This window comes from Desmodus rotundus, chromosome 3 (assembly GCF_022682495.2).
Source record: "Desmodus rotundus isolate HL8 chromosome 3, HLdesRot8A.1, whole genome shotgun sequence".
Classification (NCBI taxonomy): Eukaryota; Metazoa; Chordata; class Mammalia; order Chiroptera; family Phyllostomidae; genus Desmodus; species Desmodus rotundus.
In genome coordinates, this window is record NC_071389.1 from 100,006,941 (window position 1) to 100,023,162 (window position 16,222).

The following is a 16,222-nucleotide window of genomic DNA, read 5'->3' on the forward strand; positions in this document are numbered from 1 at the left end:
TGGTACATTTACACAATGGAATACTATGCAACAGAGAGAAAGAAGGAGCTCCTACTCTTTGCAATAGCATGGATGGAACTGGAGAGCATTATGCTAAGTGAAATAAGCCAGGCAGTGTGGGAAAAATACCATATGATCTCACATTTAACAGGAACCTAATCAACAAAAGAAAAAAGGAGGCAAAATATAACCAGAGAGATTGAAATTAAGCACAATCTGACAGTAACCATAAGGGAAGTGGGAGGGGAGAATGGGGGGAAGGGTTTTCAGGAACTACTATAAAGGAGGCATGGACAAAACCAAGGGGAGGAGGTGGAATCAAGGGTGGGAGGTGGGTCTGACTGGGTTGTGGGGGGGAGTTGTGGGGGGTAAATGCAGACAACTGTAATTGAACAACAATAAAAATCATCTAAAAAAAGAAATATTTTTTCCTGAGCTGTAAGTCCCAACAGTGGGTTCAAAATATTCAGTAAACTATGTTGTAAACAGATGTAGAATCATCCACACTTTGCCTCATTTATAGATAGCCAGAAGAGTAGATTTAGCATTGTTCTTAAGGGACCTAGGACTTTCAGAATGGTAAATGAACACTAGCTTCAACTTAACATCACCAGCTGCATTAGCCCCTAACAAGAGAGTCAGCCTGTTCTTGGAACATTTGAAGTCAGGCACTGACTTCCCTCTAGGCATGAAAATTCTAGCTGGCATATTCTAGAGACAAATTCTTTTCTTAAATCTTATGAAATAACATTTTCTAGCTTCAAACTTTTCCTCTGCATTTTCCTCAACTCTCTTAGCCTTCACAGAATTGTAGAGTTAGGGCCTTGCTCTGTATTAGGTTTTGGCTTAAGGAAATGCTGTGGTTGGTTTTATCTTCTATGAAGACCACCAAAACTTTCTCCATATTAACAATAGCCTGTTTCACTTTATTATTAATTACGTACTCACTGGAGCAGCACTTTCAATTTCCTTCAAGAACATTTCTTATTTTTCTTGTTCAAGTACAGTCATGTCCATTTTCCCACCACCACTTTTCACTCACAACTCAGCTAATTTTTTAATGCAAGAGGCCTAGCTCTTGACCTATCTTTACTTTTAAAATACCTTCCTCACTAAACTTAATCACTTCTAGTTTTTGATTTAACGTGAGAGATCTGTAACTCTTCCTTTCACTTGAGCACTGAGAGACCTTTGTAGAATTATTAATTTTCCATATTTCCATATTGTTTGCTTCAGGAAATAAGGAAGCCTGAGGACAGAAAAAGAATGGAATGGTTTGTCAGTGCAGCAGTCAGAACACACACAGTATTTATTAAGTAAGTCCACCATCTTGTATGGGTGTGATTTGTGCTCCTCAACCTCAAAGTGCAAAAGAACACCAAAGATCTGATCAATGATCAGAAGTCATTGTGACAAATATAATAATAATTTTAAAAGTTTGAAATATTAAGGAATTATTAAAGTATGGCATGGTGAAACAAAAGTTAGAATGTTGTTTAAAAACTTGTGCTGATAGACTCTTGCTTATCTCAGGGTTGAACAATTATTCCATTTCTAAAAATATCTGTGAAGTATAATAAAGCTAAGCACATAAAATGAGATATGCCTGTACGTAGGTAAATATAAAAATGAGTATTAAAGTTTGCTTTATCACTTTTTTCCTATGTGATTTAAATGATAATTGCATAAAGCAATAATTATAAATCTAAGCTGATGGACAAAAAAATATTTAATTTGTGACAACAGCATAAGTGTGATAACAGAATTATATCACATAGAAGTTTCAGTATACTATTCAAACTAAAAAGGTATTAATATGAACTACATTAGTGTAAACCAAGATGTTATTATTAATCCAAAAACTAAAAACCTGTAGTAAAAGAAATGAGAAGGGAATCAAAATTTAAAAATATCTCTTTAATGTAAAAAGCTAATACAAAAGAATTGAGGAACAAATAAAATATGACATATAGGAAACAAGGAGCAAAATGATAGAAGTAATAGCTCCTTACCAGTAATTGCATAAAATGTAAAAGGATTAAACTCTGTAATTAAAGGCAGAGATTACCACAATAAATTTTTAAAAATGATCCAGCTATGTGCTGTCTACAGGATGTTACTTTATATTTAAGAGACAAATAGGTTGATATGCAAGGTTGGAAAAATGTGTGTAAACATTAACCACAAAAGAAAAAGTGGTTATATTAATACTGAATAAAATAAAATTTAAAACAAAACTTGTAAGAAATAATGTGGGATACTACATAATGATATAAGGAACAATATACTAACAAGATATAACAGTTATGAATATATAAAGACTCAACAACAAAGTTCTCAGTCCAAGAAAATAACCATTCACATTTACAGTCAATTTGTTTTTGATAAGGTGGCTGAGGCATTTTGATAAATAAATGTTAGTCTGTACCAAACAGTGCTGGCAAAACTGGACCTCCACATGTGAAAGAATAAAATTGAACCCCTATTTTACATCATACATGGAAATTTACTTAAATGAACAAATGACTTAAATGTAAGTGTTAAAAGTACAAAGATCTTAAAAGAAAGCATAGGAGTACATTTTTTTGACCTTGGATTAGGCAAAGTTGTCTTAGATAAAACACCAATAAAAGAAAGAAAGAAACAAACAAACAAAAAAACAAAGTAAGACTGAACTTCAACAAAATGTAAAACATTGTGCTTCAAAGGATACCATTATGAAAGTAAAAAATACCTTCTTAAAAATGAGAGACCTCACCTTTAACTGGAACATAATCAACAGAAGAAAAAAGCAAACAAAATATAACCAGAGACATTGAAGTTAAGAACAATCTAACAATAGCCAGAGGAGAGTGGGGAGGGGATAGTGGGGAGAGGGGTTTTCAGGAACTACTATAAAGGACACATGGATAAAATCAAGGGGGAGGAGGGAGGTGAGTCTGGCTGGGGTGGGGTGGAGGGGTGGGGAGAAAATGCAGACAACTGTAAATGAACAACAATAAAAATAAAAAAAAAAGAAATGACAAAATCAAGGGGGAGGGTGGAGGTGGGGGAGGGGGGGTGGATGGGGTGGGGTGGAGGGATGGGGAGAAAAGGCACACAACTGTAATTGAATAACAATAAAAATTTTTAAAAAATAAAAAATAAAAATAGAAATGATAGATATGTAAATATTTAAAGCCACATCTTTGGGATCATTTTACTCTAAGAATATGAGAAGGTCCTGAGACCAAATGTTTCACAACTGCAGTTTTAAGATTATTAACTGGAAAAAAAATTTTTATGTAAAAGATTACAACAGCAATAAAAATGACATAATCAGGTAAAAAAATAAAAGTTCTAATTTGATATTTAAAAAAATGAGATGATATTTGAAAACAATACCTATGATCAAAGACTTCTGTTTAGAAAATAAAAGAATTTTTACAACTCAATAATAAAGACAACCCAATTAAAAATAGTCAAAGAATATATATATTTTATATTTTTATTAGTAACAAATGCCTTTATTATATTTTTTCCATAACCATTTAGTCCCCTTACACCCCTCTCCCCTCAACAATCACCACACTGTTGTCCATGTCCATGAGTCCTTTTACCTTTTAGCTCAATCCCTCCACTTCCTAACTCCCGCTTCACTAGCTGTCATTTGTTCTCCATCTGAGTCTGTCTCTGTTTTGTTTGTTAGTTCAGTTTGTTCATTAGATTCCACATATGGGTGAAATCATATGGCATTTTTCTTTCTCTGACTGGCTTATTTCACTTAGCATAATGTTCTCCAGGTCTATCCATGCTGTCACAAAGGGTATAATTTTCTTCTTTTCTATGGCTGAATAGTATTCCTTGGTGTAAATGTCCTATAGATGTTTTATTCACTCATCTATTTATGGACACGGGCTGATTCCATATCTTGGAGGTTGTAAATAATGCTGCAATAAACTTAGGAATGATTATGCTCTTTTGAAATAGTGTTTTGGGTTCCTTTGGATATATTCCCAGAAGTGAGATAGCTGAGTCAAAAGACAGATCCATTTTTAATTTTTTGAGTATTTCCACACTGTTTTCCACAGTGGCTATACCGGGCTACATTCCCACCAACAGTGCAAAAGGGTTCCCCTTTCGCCACATCGTTGCAACACTTATTTTTTGATTTATTGATCATAGCCTTTCTGACAGGTGTGGTTTTAATTGCATTTCTCTGGTGATTAGTGGCATTGAACATCTTTTCATATATGTCTTTTGACCACCTGTATGTCCTATTTGGAGGTGTATATTCAGGTACTTTAACCATTTCTTAATTTGATTTTTGGGGGTTTTTTTTGGTGTTCTTTTGTAAACACTATAAATTTTGGATATTAACCCCTTATCAGATGGATCAGCAAACACGATTTCCCATTCTATATAGTGTCTTTTTATTTACTTGACAACTTATTTTGTGGTGCAAAAACTTTTAGTTTGATAAAGTCCCATTTGTTTATTATTTTTTCTTTTTTTTACTTGTTCAGTTACAGTTGTCCGAACTTTTTCCCCATTGTTCACCCCTACCCAGGTACCCCACACTCCTGCCGTCAATTCCTCCCACTGTCTGTTCTTATGAGTCCCCTATTAGTGTTCTTTTGTTTGTCCTTTCCCATTGTTCCCCTGTTATTACCCTCCCCTAACCCTTTGGTCACTGTCAGTTTATTCCTCACTTCCAAGTTTCTGGTTCTATTTTGCTCATTTGTTTGTTTTGTGGATTAGGTTACACTTATAGGTGAGATCATATGGTATTTGTCTTTAAACACTTGGCTCATTTCACTTAGCATAATGCTCTCCAGTTTCATTTATGCTACTGCAAAGGGTAAGAGTTCCTTCTTTCTGCTGTGTAGTATTCCATTGTGAAAATGTACCACAGTTTATTGATCAATTGTTTACTGATGGGCCCTTCGGCTGTTTCCAGCACTCAACTACTGTAAATAATGGTGCTATGAACATCGGGGTGCATAGGTTCTTTTGAATTGTTGATACAGGATTCTTAGGGTATAGTCCCAGCAGTGGGATTGCTGAATCAAAAGGTAGTTCCATCTTTAGTATTTTATGGAATTCTATACTGTTTTCCACAGTGGCTGCATCAGTCTCATTAACAACAACTAGGGTTACCTTTTCTCCACAACCTCACCAGCACTTGTTTGTAGGTTTTTTAATGATGGCCATTCTGACTGGTGTGGACTGGTATCTCAATGTGGTTTTAAAATGCATCTCTCTATAATTGTTCTTGCAAACCCTTCACCCTTTTCCCCTTTGATCCCCTCCACTCTCCCCTCTGGTCACTGTCAGCCTGTTCTCAATTTCAATGTCTTTGGTTATATTTTGCTTGCTTGTTCATTTAAGAAATGTTAAAATAAAATAAATAAACCATTTTACAATTTAAAAAATTGCCTTTCTCTAATTGTTAGTGATGCTGTAAAATTTTTCATGTTTCTATGGGCCCTCTGTATGTCCTTCTTGGAGAATTGTCTGTTCAGGACCTTCACCCATTTTTTAATTGCATTGTTTGTGTTCCTCATGTGGAGTCATGTGAGTGCTTTATATATTTTGGAGATCAAACCCTTGTCTGAGGTACCATTGGCAAATATGTTTTCCCATACAGTTGGGTTCCTTTCCATTTTGTTAATGTTTTGTCTAGCCATGCAGAAGTTTTTTTTTTTTTTTAATGTAGTCCCATTTGTTGGTTCTTTTTTTTATCCCTTACCCTAGGGGATGTATCAGTGAAAATATTGCTACATGGAATACCTGAAATTTTCCTGCCTATGTTTTTCTATAGGACATTTATGGTGTCATGACTTATACTTAAGTCTTTTATGTATCTTGAATTTATTCTGGTGTGTGGTGTAAGTTGGTAATCTAGTGTTTTGTTTTTTGGGGCTTTGTTTGTTTGTTTGTTTTGCATGTAGCTGTCTAGATCTCCCAACACCATTTATTGAAGAGGATATAATTTTACTCCATTTTATGTTCTTGTCCCCTTTGACAAAGCTAACTGACCATGTGTTTCAAAACCAGATAAAGACACAACAAAGAAAGAAAACTACAGGTAAATATTGCTGATGAACATAGACTCTAAAATCTTCAACAACATATTGGCAAACTGTATCCAGCAACACATTAAAAAGATCATACACCATGGTCAAGTGGGATTCATCCCAGGGATGGAAGGATGGTACAACATTCACAAATCAATAAATGTAATATATCACATAAATAATACAAAAGAGAAAATCCACACGTTTATATCAGTAGATGCTGAAAAAGCATTTGTTAAGCACAGCATCCATTTATGATAAAAACATGTAGCAAAGTGGGAATAGAGGGAGAATACCTCAACATAATACAGGCCATATACAAGACACCTACAGCCAACATAATACTCAGCAGGCAAAAACTAAAAGCTTTCCCATTAAGACCAGGAATAGGCAAGGATGTCCGCTTTCACCACTCCCATTCAACATAGTATTGGAAGTCCTAGCCGCAGTGATCAGACAAGAAAAAGAAATAAAAGGCATCAAAATGTGAAAGGAAGAAATAAAGCTGTCACTGTTTGCAGATGACATAATTGCATACATATTAAACTATATAGACTCCGCCAAAAAAAGCTCAACTTAATAAATGAATTTGGCGATACAGTGGGATAAAAAGTCAACATTCAGATATCAAATGCATTTTTGTACACCAACAAAGAAATATCAGAAACAGAATTTAGGACAAATGTGGGAGGAACTCCATCCAGCAGAATCCTCCTGTCCACTGTGGATGGTAAATAATTGGTCCCAGACACAGTCTTGCTGTTCCAGTGGGAAAGGGGGTGGCAATTCCTTTTAGTGGAGAACCCCCCAAGCCTTTCTTCCAAATGGCTGTTATTGGGAATGGTATGTGTAGGTGTATACATGCATAGCTGATCAAACAATGTCAAAAAGGCTATAATCATACAGAAACATGTTATCTATTGATAACAATGGAAGGAACACAGATATTTGTCATAGGTCAGGGTCTGACGCCAGAGGGTCTTTAAGGCGTATTTCATGAGATAAGGAGTTTACTCCTTATACCTTGAACTTAAACATCCAGTTTATATCACCAGGGCTATACAAAACAAAGCAGAGCAAGCTTCAGATGATACAATGTATTTATCAGGCCTGGTTCCCACGGGAACCCTTGGTATTAGAGTTGAGTTATGCTTACCACCTGCGTTTTTACCTGGTTTTCTAGGGAGACTTACTAGCCCCTTTCAGGGCTTGCTCTCATGGGGCTCCAATCTTGGAAACCACACACAGAGCGGTCCCCAACAGAAAAAAACCCATTTACAATCACAACAAGAAAGATAAAATACTTAGGAATAAACTTAACTAAGGAGGTAAAAGACCTGTACTCAGAAAACCACACAGCACTGAAGAAAGAAATTACAGAAGACACAAATAAATGGAAGCATATACTGTGTTCATGGATTGGAAGAATTAGCATCATTAAAATGTCCAGTTGTTTATTATTTTCTTTTGTTTACCTTGTCTGTGAAGGTATATTCAATAAAATATTTCTATGAGAAATGTCCGAGATTTTCCTGCCTATGTTTTCTTCTAGGTTTTCTATGGTTTCATGTCTAATATTTAGTCTTTGATGCATTTTGAATTTATTCTTGTGTATGGTGTAAGAAATTGGTCTTATTTTATTTTTTTTTGCAAGTATCTATCCAATCATCTTAACACGATATATTGAATAAACTATCTTTAGCCCATGGTATGTACTTGCTTTCTCTGTTGAATATTAATTGATTATAAAAGATTTATTTATTTTGGGGGCTCTCTATTCTATTCCATTGATCTATGTGTCTGTTTTTATACCAATACTGGTGGTTTGATTAATATAGCCTTATAATATATTTTGATATTAGTATGATTCCTCCAACTTTGTTCTTCTTTCTCAGGATCATTGTTTTTATGTGGGCCTTTTGTAGTTCCATGTAAACTTTTGAAATAATTGTTCTAGTTCTGTGAAATACATCATTTGAATCTTGAATAGGAATTGTATTGAATCTATAGATTGTTTTGGGTAGTGTGGACATTTTAATGATCTTAATTCTTCCTACCCATGAACACGGTATGTGCTTCCACTTATTTATATGTTCTTCAACTTATTTCCTAAGTGTCTTATAATTTTCCGAGTACAGGTCTTACACATCTTGGGTAGGTTTATTCCCAGGTATTTTATTCTTTTTGAAGCAATTGTAAATGGGATTGTTTTCTTAATTTCCCTTTTTGTTAGTTCATTATTGGCATACAAAAATGCAACTGATTTCTGAATATTAATTAATTTTGTAACCTGCTACTTTGCTGAATTCACTTATCAGTTCTATTAGTTTCTTGGTGGAATATTTCAGCTTCTCTACGTACAGTTTCATGTGATCTGCAAATAAAGAGAGTTTTACATCCTGCTTTCCAATTTGGATGCCTTTTTTTTCTTTAAATTTTTATTGCTATTCAATTACAGTTGTATGCCTTTTCTCCCCATCCCTCCACCCCACCCCAGCTGAATGGATGCCTTTTATTTCTTCTTTTTGTCTGACTGTGATGACTAGGACTTCCAGTACTATGTTGAATAATAAAAGTGAAATTGGACATCCCTGTCTTGTTCCTGGTCTTGCTTGTAGTTTTTGGCTGAATATGATGCTGCCAGTGAGTTTGTCATATATGGTTTTTATTATGTTTACATGTGCTCCCTCTATTCACACTTTGCTGCATGTTTTTATCATAAATGGATGCAGGGTATTACCAAAGATTTTTCTGCATCTATTGATATAATCATGTGATTTTTATCCTTCATTTTGTTTATGTGATGAGTCACATTTGCTTTTTGCAAATATTATGACATCCTTGCATTCCAAGAATGAATTCCACTTGATCATGGTGTTTGATCTTTTTAGTGCATTGCTGTATTTGGTTTGCTAATATTTTTTGAGGATTTTAGTATCTATGTTCATGAGTGATATTGGCCTATAATTTTATTTTATTGTAGTGTCGTTATCTGATTTTGGAATTAGGAATATGCTGGATTCATAAAATGAGTTTGAGAGCCTTCACCACTCTTGAATTAGTGAGTTATTTATGAAATAGTTTGAGAAGGAGAGGTGTTGTTTCTTCTTGGAATGTTTGATAAAATTTACCTGTGAGGCTCTGGTCCAGGGCTTTTGTTTGTTGGGAATTTTTTGATTACTGCTTCATTTTCACTAGGTGTAATCTTTCTGTTCAATTTTCTGACTCATCTGATTTATTTTTGGAAGATTGTATGTTTCTAGGAATTTACCCACATCCAGGTTGTCCACTTTCTTGGCATATAATTGTTCATAACATTTTTTTTGACAATCCTTTGTGTTTCTTTAGTACCAGTCTTTTTTCCCCCCACAAGTCTAAATTATTACATTTCATTCATTCATTCATTTTTAATTTTTATTCAAGTACAGTTGTCTCCATTCCCCTTCCATTCCCCCCCAACCCAGCCATCCCCACTTCTCACCCTTGATTCTACCCCCTTTGGTTTTGTCCATGTATCCTTTATACATGTTCCTGAAAACCCTGCCCCCTTTCCCCCCATTATCCCCAGCCTCCTCCCTTCTGGTTACTGTCAGTTTGTTCTTAATTTCAATGTCTCTGGTTATATTTTGCTTGTTTGTTTGTTTTGTTGATTAGGTTCCACTTATAGGTGACATCATATGCTATCAGTTTTTATTTCACCTCTTTCATTTCTGATTTTATTTATTTGGCTACTTTCTCTTCTCCTCTTGATGCTCTTGTTTATCTTTTCCAAGAACAAGCTCTTGGATTAATTTATCTTTTCTATCATTTTTTAGACTCTATTTTGATTATTTCTGCTCTGATCTTTATTATTTCCTTCCTTCTACTTACTCTGAACTTGGTTTGTTCTTTTTCAAGTTCCTGTAAGCATGAAGACAGAATGTTTATTCGAGCTTTTTCTTGCTTTTTGAGACAGGCCTGTAATGCTATGAATTTGCCTCTTAGGATTGCTTTCCCTGTGTCCCACAGATTTTGGATTGTGTGTTTTCATTTTCATTTATTTCAAGGTATCTGGATTTCTTCTTCAATCTTGTTGTTGACCCATTCATTGTTTAATAACATGTTATTTAGCTTCCATGTCTTTGCTTGTTTTTCACTGTTTTTGTAATCACATTGTGATCAGAGATGATGCTTCCTATGATTTAAATCTTTTTAAATTTATTGAGACTTATTTTGTGTCCTAGCATGTGTTCTATCCTAGAAAACATTCCATGTGCCCTTGAAAAGTATGTATATTCTGCTGCTTTGGTGTGAAATATCCTGAGGCAATCAATTAAGTCCATTTGATCTAATATGTTGTTTAAAGACACAGTCTCCTTGTTGATTTTTTGCCTGGAGGATCTATCCATTGAAGTCAATGGGGTGTTCAAATCCAAAAATTGACTGTATTTCTGTCAAACTCTCCTTTTATGTCCATCAAGCTTTGCTGTACATGTTTAGGTGCTCCTATGTTAGTTGTGTAATGTTTTATTGAGCTTATATCCTCTTGTTGGATTGTTCCCTTTATCATTATGTAGTGCCTTTCTTTGTCTCTTACTATGAGTCTTGTTTTCCTATCCATTCATCTACACTCTGTCTTTTGGTTGGAGCATTTAAGCCATTTAAACTTAAGGTGATTATTGATAAGTTTGTAGTGCCATTTTATTGTTAGACAGGTTTCCTCTGTTTTTATCCTGTCTCCCCATCTTCTTCCTTCCTCCCCCCTCCTCCTCCTCCTCCTCCTCCCCCTCTCTATCCTCCCTCTTTTCTCCTCCTCCTCCTCCTCCTCCTCCTCCTCCTCCTCCTCCTCCTCCTCCTCCTCCTCCTTCTTCTTCTTCTTCTTCTTCTTCTTCTTCTTCTTCTTCTTCTTCTTCTTCTTCTTCTTCTTCTTCTTCTTCTTCTTCTTCTTCTTCCAAGCCTTTTAATATTTGTTACAGCACTGGTTTACTGTTAACAAAGTCCTTAGGTGTTTCTTGTCTGGGAAGCTCCTTATTTCTCCTTCAATTTTAAGTGATAGCCTACCTGGGTAAAGTAGTCTTGGTTATATGTCTTTGCTTTTCATTACCTTGAATATCTCACACCACTCCCTTCTGGCCTGAAAAGGTTCTGTTGAGTAATCCGAGGACAGTCTAATTTGTGCTTCCTTGTATGTAACTGTCTGCTTTTTTCTTGTGGTTTTTAGGATCCTCTCCTTGCTGTAAGCCTTGTTTGTCATTTGATGTGTCTTGAATTGTGATGTGTCTCAGTGCAGGCCTCTTTAGTTCCAACTTGTTTGGGAATCTGGACTTCCTGGACTTGTGTGTCTTTTTCTTTCACCAGATTAGGAAAGTTTTCAGTCATTACTTCTTCAAGTAGTTTCTTGATCCCTGCTTACTATCTTCCCCTTCTGGTCTTCCCATGATGTGGATGTTTTTATACTTCATGTTTTCCAAGATGTTTCTTAAGCTTTCCTCAATTTTTAAATTTTTTAAAATTTTGCTACTCTGCCTTATTGTTTTTTTCTACCTTGTCTTCCAAAACACTGATTTAATCCTCTGCTTCATCTAACCTACTGATTATTTCTTCCATTGTATTATTTATCTTAAATATGCATTATTTATTTCAGACTGATACTTTTTTGTGGTTTTTATGTCTTCTTTCATGCTGTTGAGTACCCTTATATTACTCTAAACTCTCTGATAAATTGCTTATCTCCATTTCATCTAGTTATTGTTATTTATTTGGGGTCTATTTCTTCCTTTTAAATAAATTTTTGATTTATTTAGAAGATGGCGGTGAGATAGGTGGGAGCATTATGCTAAGTGAAATAAGCCAGGTGGTGAGGGGCAAATACCATATGATCTCACCTTTAACTGGAACATAATCAACAAAAGAAAAAAGCAAACAAAATGCAACCAGAGACATTGAGGTGGGGAGCAGTCTAGCAGTGGCCAGGGTGGAGTTGGGTGGGGACAGTGGGAGGCGGGGATTGCAGGAACTAATATAAAGGACACATGGACAAAATTGGGGGGGATTGTGGGGGTGGGGTAGGGAGGTGAGTTCAGCTGGGGTGGGGGGAGGGAAGGGGAGAGAAGGCATACAACTGTAATTGAATAACAATAAAAAATAAATTTAAAAAAAAGAACAAAACAGAGAGCACCCAAATAACACAATCAGAAATGAAAGAAGAGAGATTACAACCGATACCATCGAAATCTAAAGGACTGTAAGAAATTACTATGAAAAACAATATGCCAAGAACTGTGAAAACCTAGACGAAATGGACAAATTTCTGCAAAAATATAATCTTCCAAAACTCATTGAAGAAGAAGCAGAAAGCCTGAACAGACCAATAACACATGATGAAATAGAAACAGTAATCAAAAAGTTTCCAATACACAAAAGCCATGGACCAGACAGTTTCACAAGAGAATTCTACGGAGCATTTAAGGGAGAGCTACACCCTATCCTCCACAGATTATTTCAAAAAATTCAAGAAGATGGAAAACTCCCAAACTATTTTTATGAAGGCAACATCATCCTAATCTCAAAGCCAGATAAAGACATAGCAAAGAAAGAAAACTTCAGGCCAATATCACTGATGAACATAGATGCTAAAATCCTGAACAAAATATTGGCAAACAGCACCCAGCAATACATTAAAAAGATCATCCACCATGACCAAGTGGGATTCATCCCAGGGATGCAAGGATGGTACAATATTCGCAAATCAATAAACATAATACATCACATCAATAACTGCAAAGACAAAAATCACATGATCATATCAATAGATGTGGAAAAAGCATTTGGTAAGGTTCAGCACTCATTTATGATAAAAACACTCATCAAAATGGGAATAGAGGGACCATTCCTCAACATAATAAAGGTCATATATGAGAGACCTACAGCCAACATCATACTCAATGGACAAAACCTTAGAGCTTTCCCACTAAGATCAGGAACAAGACAAGGGTGCCCTCTTTCACCACTCATATTCAACATAGTATTGAAAGACATATACACAACAATCAGGGAAGAAAATAAAAATAAAATGCATCCAAATTGGAAAGGAGGAAACAAAACAGTCATGTTTTGCAGATGACATGAAAGTATATGTAGAAAATCATATGGACTCCACCAAAATACTACTCAACCTAATAAATGAATTTGACAAAACACACATATACAAATTCAATACTCAGAAATCAAAGGCATTTTTGTACATCAACAATGAAATATCAGCAACAAAAATTAGGAAAAAAGTTCCATTTGATATAGCAACAAGAAAAATAAAGTACCTAGGAATAAACTTAGCAAGGAGGTTAAAGACTGCACTCAGAAAACTATATATCACTGAAGAAAGAAATTAAGGAAGAGACAAACAAATGGAAGCATGTACCATGCTCATGGATTGGAAGAATTAACATCATCGAAATGGCCATACTACCCAAAGCTATTTGTAGATTCAATGTAATCCTTACTAAAGTATCAATGGCATATTTCACAGATATAGAACAATCACTTCAGATGTTTATATGGAACCATAAATGACCCCAAATAGCTGCAGCAATTTTGAGAAAAAAGAACAAAGCAGAGGCATCACAATAGCTAATATCAAACTGTATTACAAGACCCCTATAATCAAAACAGCCTCGTAGTGGCATAAAAACTGGCACATAGAACAATGGACAGAACGGAGAGCTCAGAAATAAACCCAAGTCTTTACGGTCAATTAATATTTCACAAATGATACAGGAGCCTAAAATGGAGCAAAAATAGCCTCTTCATCAAATGGTGTTGGGAAATCTGGACAGCTACATGCAAAAAATGAAACTCAATCACCAAATTTCACCATACACAAAAATAAATTCAAGGTGGATAAAAGACTATAATATAAGTTGTAACACCATAAAGGTCCTAGGGGAAAACATTGGCAGGAAAATCTCAGACTTTCCACGCAGCAACATCCTTACAGACACATCCCCTAAAGCAAGGGACATAAAGGAAAGAATAAACAAATGGGACCGCATCAAAATAAAAAGCTTCTCCATGGCTAAAGAAAACAGCACTAAAGTACAAAGAGAACCAACAGTGTGGGAAAACATATTTGCCAATGATACCTCAGACAAGGGCCTGATCTCCAAAATATATAAAGAACTCACACGACTGCACTCCAGGAAGACAAACAACCCAATTAAAAAATGGGCAAAGGACTTGAACAGACACTTCTACAAGGAAGACTACAGAAGGCCCAAAGACATACGAGAAGATGCTCAGCATTGCTAGCCATCAGAGAGATGCAAATTAAAACCACAATGTGGTACCATCTCACACCAGTCAGTGGCCAACATAAACAAATCCACAAACAAATATTGGAGAGGATGCAGTGAAAAGGGAACCCTAGTGCACTGTTGGTGGGAATGCAGACTGGTGAGGCCACTGTGGAAAACAATATGGAATTTCCTCAGAAAACTAAAAATGGAACTGCCCTTTGACCCAGCAATTCCGCTGCTGGCGTTATACCCTAAGAACCCTGAAACACCCATCCAAAAGAACCTATGCACTCCAATGTCCATAGCAGCATAATTTACAATAGTCAAATACTGGAAGCAACCTAAGTTCCCATCAGCAAATGGGTAGATCAGAAAGCTATGGTATATTTATACAATGGAATCCTACACAGCAGAGAGAAAGAAGGAGCTTATACCCTTTGCAACAGCATGAATGGAACTGGAGAGCATTATGTTAAGATAAGTAAGCCAGGCTGTGAGCGACAAGTACCATACGATCTCACCTTTAACTGGAACATAAGCAATAGAAGAAAAAAGCAAACAAAATATAACCAGAGACATTGAAGTTAAGAACAATCTAACAATAGCCAGGGCGGGGGTGGGGGGTGGGGGCTGGTACAGTGGTTAGCGGGGATTACAGGAACTACTCTAAAGGACACATGGACAAAACCAAGGGGGTGGGTGGAGGGTGGGGAGGGAGGTGGGTTCAGCTGGGGTGGGAGGGAGGGAAGGGGAGAAAAGGCATACAACTGTAATTGAATAACAATAAAAAATATATATATATATAATCAGGGACATTGAAGTTAAGAACAATCTAACAATAGCCAGAGGGACAGGGTAAGGGACAGTGGGGAGAAGGGTTTTCTGGAACTACTATAAAGGACACATGGACAAAACCAACGGGGGGCGTGGAAGCAGGGGAGGGAGGTTATTTGGCTGTGGTGGGGTAGAAGGGTGGGAATAAAATTCAGACAAGTGTAATTGACCAGCCATAAAATAATTTTTTAAAATAGAATATAAATATAATTAAATAAAAGAAATTTAAATAGGTTTGATATCCCCCTTCTCCTCTTTGCTTAATGTCTGCCCTTCCTCTGCTTACCATGTTCTTTGCTCCTTCCCTTTCCCAAGCAATTTTGAAGAAAAAAGACCTGTTAATTTTAAAAATCACCCAATTTGCCCTCTGTTCATTGCTCAAAACTCTCCTTCATTTTCAACTGGATGCACAACTCTCACATAGATTTGGGTACAGCTTCTAGACACTTTATAAGCAGGGTCAGAGTATGGAAATTTAAAGCCCAGACATTGTCCAGATAAGTGCAAATAAAGGCTGCCCTGTCTACTTAGAAGTTGGAAACCAGGAATACAGATCACAAAAGTAGTGGAATCTTAGAATTGGAAATCAGTTCAACATCTGCACTGACTTTCTTCAACATTTTAAAACCATAGTCGGCATTTAAGCTTAAGACAAAGTGAAACATAAAAGAAATGTCATTTGTGTAGAGAAACACCTAATATATCTGCATCACTGCTGGTGCATGGCTCCCCTAGGCTTGTTATTGCTGCTGGATTTGCCATGGAACTTGGTCTGCATGTATGGCAGAAATGCATATACTTAGTTGCAAAGTAAATGTTAAGCACACATTCCCTTTGTTATATGCTAAGGATGCTACTTCTCAGTCATCATTGGTACAGTAATCACTTTGAGGTTCTGTTTCCCAGTTTGTTTTGAAGCAGTGGTCTAGCCCTTCATGATCTAGTCCAGAATGTCAAGAGTAACATGAAGCTTAGGTGTGGTACAATGTATAGCAAGGTCTAATGGAGATTCCCTCTTTTTCTTTCACAGTAGCTCACTTGTTATCTGTTTGGATA